The following is a 5878-nucleotide window of genomic DNA, read 5'->3' as shown; positions in this document are numbered from 1 at the left end:
ACGTCCTATTGGGTTTTGGATCATTTGGGTCTGGCATTGAGGAATCAATGCTTGGTTGGGTTTTAGTCTTTAACCATGTTGTTCTGTTTAATTTCCTGTCAAAGTGGCTCACAGATTTGATTTCCTCTAGTTCTCCAGTCGCCTCTCCAATCATTTTGAGATGGGCTACCGTAGGGCCTCTGCCTTGAGTTGTCTGCGCTAAGAACTGGGCTGAGTTTGTCAATGATGACATGTATTGGTTAAGTGAAGGATGTGGGTTTGAAATACCCTTAGAAGTAGGTCATATGACTGGGCCTTGATTAGGGAGAAATCTCAGTGTCTGGGATCAATTCTTATTTTTGAAGCAGCCAGACCAGTTTCCCATTACAATGCCTACTTGTGTTGAGAGGTTTTTCCTCTCAGATGCTTGTGTTTTATCCTGAACAAAATTGCTTTGCAGTTCCCAGATGTTCTATAGGATTGGAAACACAGAACATTCTAAACGTTACAGCATTAGCGTTAAACATATACTGCTTGATTCTCAAACAAATGACACTTATTAAGTCAGTTCTGTTTCTGACTCTTACGAGCTGATTCTTTTTAGTAAATCAAAATTATATATAGTAATTGATTCCTGCACAAAAGACTAAGTGAATCAAAACCACACAGCTCGATCAGTGTAGTCTAACTGATTCCTGAACAAATGACTCATACATGATGGTTATTTTTAGTGAATAAAAATACTGCAGCATGAGCAGTATTATTCAACCATTTCCTGAACTAATGACTGAGGCAATTCTTTTTAGTGAATTAAATCCATGTATAATGTGACCAACATGGTCCAACAGACGTGATGCGTGTATTACAGCAATTTCCTGAACAAATTACTTTATGAACTGATACTTTTTTTAGAAAATTCAAATAGTATAGCATGACCAACATGGTCCAACCATTTCTATGACTTTAACAAATGAATTTTACAGGCTGATTCATTTTAGTGAATCAAAACTGCGCCATGATCAGTGTATTTCAACCATTTCCTGAACAAATGGCTCTTATAAGATGATTATTTATTTGTGAATCAAAATCAAACAGCGGTCAGTGTATTCTTAACTGATTCATGAAAAAAATTACTTTCTCCTACGTGTCTTACTTTGTAAAATGCTACATGTCTTAATGTTCACCAGAGCTTGCACAGTAATGTTAACAGGAACACATACCAGCGAATGACAGCCGTGATCCTTTATTAAAGGGTTTTTTTCCTTCTTCCGTGGTCCACTGAGTGCATAAATATTTTCATGCAGAGGGTTATCAAAACATGACCTTTTGAAGCAGTAAAACAAAGCATTCCTTCTCCTTATGCACTCAGAACACGGCTCTGTTCCAAAACCTAGTGTGCAGTCCACGGCCAACATGGAAAATGGAAACGAACCTCAAAAGTGAGCATATATATATATAAAAGCATTTAACTACAAATAGTTTTCTGCACAAGAAATGCATGGGAGATGGTCTCAATGGTCTCAATAATGATATACTAATGCTGAGTCTGTGCAAATATGCACACAAAATATTCAGCTTTGACATCACAGGGAATTCTACATATTAAAATATAATAAAAATGTAAAACAATTATTTTAAATTGTAATAATATTTACCTTTTTTACAATACTTTTCATTAAAAACATTGCAGCCTTGTTGAGCATAAAAGACTTGAATGATATATAGTGCACATCTTGACTTTCTTCCATTCTCTTTTTCACTAGTTCATTCAGTCACTCTTTCTATTTCCTTCCATTGCCCCTTTCCTTACAACCGCTAATTAAAGAAAGGTAACAAATGCAACTGATTTTGCTAAGCTCATGACTTCTGCGTACTCTTTACAAGCTTGGTTTGCTTCCAGACGAGTCCCGAGAGTGTGTTTGTCAGCATGCATTCGTATGTGGGTCAGAAAACTGAAACCCTGGGCATTCGTTTCTCCATCCACCTGTGAATAACATCCCTCTGGGGAGAGCCAGTGACCATATGCTGTTCTGACACCTTAAATCAACACTTAGGTTTAGTCCAGCCATCTCCAACCACAAGCTGTTTCATTACAAGCTGTCACCTAAGGCTATGAAGGTGTTTTTAGATGTTGCGGTGCTCATACAAGAGGTCAGGGACAGAAACAAGTCTCTGGAACTTGAATCAGTAATGCAATGTGAGAGGCACGTATGACTGCAGGGTTGTTACTGTGGTCTAATGAGATGATCCTGATGGCACCTGGCAGCCATTGCGCTGTTTAATTTTGCCTGTCTAGAGCGATATCCCACTCTGTGCTGCACATGCTCCATGATGCTGGATGTCTTCATATGTTTACAAACACTCTTCAAAATAAGTTTGCTCAGCATCTTTAGGATCTGGTTGTGCAAACGAAATATAAAATCGTATTGTACTTGTTATCATGATTTCTGCTTCTCAAAGTTAACCAGGCATAGTTGTCTGCAATATTTGCCTGCTGGTTATTTATCCTGAAAATGTTTCATTTTCATTTGACTTTTGCATTAATGCATTGTTAAGCCTTCATAAGCTTTCGTGTTTGGTGTTGCCAGATATCAAGAGTTTAAATCTCCCAATCAGAGTTTTCTCTAAATGTATACATTTTCTGTCCAGTACTTTACTTCTATACACATGCTCTACATATTTTTTGCGATTGTGGTTGCTGAATAAATGCACACAACCTCAGTGACCTAATGTTTTTAGTTGTTTTAATAGAGAAACATTAACATAATTTGGAATTGTTGCAGTTAATATTGGGTTGTTGTTCCAGTTTATTTAAAGTGAAGTGACGTGGCCAAGTATGGTATCCCATTCTCCGAATTTGTGCTCTGCATTTAATCCATCCAAGTGCATACACACAGCAGTGAACACACACACACACACCATGAACACACACCTGGAGCAATGGGAAGCCAATGCTGCGGTGCCCGGGGAGCAGATGGGGGTTCGATGCCTTGCTCAAGGGTCTCTCCTCAGTCGTGGTTCTGAAGGTAGAGAGCGTTGGTTATTCTCTCCCCGCAATCCATGCCAGACCTCAGACTCTACCCATTTTACGTTTAATTTTTTATTTTTTTTATTTTTATAATATTTCACATCATACAGTATATGGGCATTAATATACATCAGAGATGCAGGATGCATGAAATGCTTTAGGGTTGCAAGTTTGTTTAAAAAGAATGAACTATAGTAAACATAGCAAGCACAGTTTGGTAAATTATTTCTCATTATAATCAGTCACACTGCCAAAGAGAAATAAGAAATCTGATCTTAATCAGAGTCACACTTTTTTCTTTGACTTTGTTTTCATGCTCTTTCTCTCTCTCTCTCTCCTTTTTGAGTATTGCTTTTCTGAGTTCATGCTTTCTAGAAGAAACTTTCTCATAACCAAAACTGGTATTTAACATCTGTGTAGCTTCTAATTAGGCTTTGCTATGGTTAGAAACTCTGGCAAAAACTTTAGCAAAGCAGAGAGAGGCTTGGATTTTTGCTCTACACAGAATATTACTGTACAGTGTTTGATTCTCAAAACAATAATGATATTGTTTTCTTGCACTGAATATTTTTCGCCTGCTCCTTACACTCGATTGGCTGCATGTCTGGTATCTGGCACTTCAACGGTTTTACGGTAGAGCTGCCACTCACGATGCCACAGAAGCATGTCTGCAAAACAACTTACTCAACTAGTAATGACTGAGGAGAAAGCTAAGCCTTGAATTTCATGAATTTGAATGTGTTCTTTGGAAACTTGTATCATTTAAGAGTCTTTCCTTAGCAATCCTTGACTATATAAACATACATTTTAAAAGATTTTTCTAAAGAAGCTGTTGAATTCCACTCAGATTCACTTCACATATGTGACATGCCGCACTAAATATGGAAATTTCATTGGCCTTTTTTGACTCTATTTATACAATCTTTGCTGTCTAACCATAAACACTGTGCATTGATCCATAAAGAACTAGTTGGGTTATTTATTGTCGGGAACTTCTGTTACTTTGTGTATATGTGTCTACAAGTGTGTGTTTGAAAGGTCAGTGCTCTGGTGAAATGAGGCCTGGACACACACACACACACACACACTCATACACACACTGGCAGCTCTGAGTCACCGAGGGGGGATTTCCTTTCGCTTACTGAGGCTTTCAGACGTATTGAAACAACATGCCTGAGTTCAGCATACTGAGAGAGAAAGTGCCCTGCCTCACACAGCACATGCCTTTGCCTCTTAGAAAAATGAGTAAGACACATACACTTACATAAATTATCAAATTAAGCACAGATGTAGAAATAAATAGAATATGGTTGTGTTTATTTCTATGTGATATATTTCTGACGATACTCAGCAGCATATTTGTCACAGTTTTGTTGGATTTTGAGTTTGTTTTCTGTCTCTGTTGTAGTCCTGCCTGCTTGAGAGTTTTTTTGTTAACTTTAATGTACATTAATTGTCATTCACAATAATTAATTTTTTCAGTTTGATTTAAATTTGTAAAAAAAAAAAAAAAAAAAAAGTAAACTAATGTGCACAAATGAATAATATACATTTTTTTTTAGGTAATATACACAAATTAATTTTTCACAATAAGACTGGGACTGTGCTATTAAGTAAATAAATAAGGTTTAAAAAATAGGGCAAGGATGTGATTGTCACCTGTTTTCAAAAACAACAGAAACTAATTCCCATGGTAACCTAATGTGCTGACGTCTGGTGACATTCGTCATGATGAATGAGGCTGGTTGTGTCAGGCCGCATTGCAGTTTTGCATCAAAGTAAACAGCTCTTTTTATCCATCCTCTTTGAAGCCTCACAGTTCATTTCCCTCAAAGGGGTGCCATGCATTTAGCAAATCTCAAAGTTCATCTGCATGAATCTGATTTCTTTTCCTGTGGCTTCTTTCAAGATAATGATATTCAGCAGTTTGTCTCAAATGGCAAGCTTTTGAATCACTGGAGCGAAACAAGATTTTGGCTTCTCTGGAACGTGATCTACTTTAATAACTCAGAGTTCATTGTTTAAAGACCTTTGGTGGTGAGGGGGCAAATAAAATCAAATAAAACACAACAAGCAGCGAGTCCATTATAGATGATAAAGACAATCTGCTAACAGACGTCAGGCATCTCTGTGGTGATATCTGTTCCTAATCAGAGTCACAGTTTAATTCCATAATCTGTGCTGACGTCCCGAACACCCCATGGGTTTAACTGTCTGCGAGCCTCTGGCAGCTGTTCTTACAGAAGCTGAGGGACTGATGTGTCGGAGACGCAGATCTCAGAGGGGCTGCAGAGCTGATGAAGATGCTGAAAGGGAAGATTTGTAACCAACGTCTAGTAAGTCGGCCGTAGCGCTCCCTCCTGCCCTGGCGCATCTGCAGCTCTCCACAGGACATGTGATGGAGAACAGAGCGAGGCATTGTGGAGCCCCGGCCTGGCGCTGCCAACACCAGGCAAAGTGGATTAACCACTGTCAGCGAGGAAAACCGAATCCAGAGAGCTCCACTGGCCCATCAGGACACTAGGAGCGATGCATAATACCATCCAACAAGATTGTGGAGCTCCACTCAATACCTGTTGTCTGCTTACAGCCAAGTGTGAAATCCAAAGCGTGAAACCCTGTGTTCTGCTCTTAAGTTTTCCCAAGGTTGCAAAAAAAAAAAAAACCCCAGCTAAGTCTACCAAAAAAAAAAAAAATGGAAATGTCTCTGAAAAGGACTGAAAGTTGTGTCTAAAAAGCTAGTTTCTAGTTTGTAATAAATACATTTTGATATCCTGTTATTAGAGGCACAAATCCCATGTTTATTTTATTGAAAACTATTATGTTAATCTGCTTAACTGTTTCCCATTCCTTTAATGTTGATTTTGGCCA

Source organism: Carassius gibelio, chromosome B14 (assembly GCF_023724105.1).
Source record: "Carassius gibelio isolate Cgi1373 ecotype wild population from Czech Republic chromosome B14, carGib1.2-hapl.c, whole genome shotgun sequence".
In the NCBI taxonomy this organism is placed as follows: domain Eukaryota; kingdom Metazoa; phylum Chordata; class Actinopteri; order Cypriniformes; family Cyprinidae; genus Carassius; species Carassius gibelio.
This window is presented reverse-complemented; position numbering follows the sequence as displayed.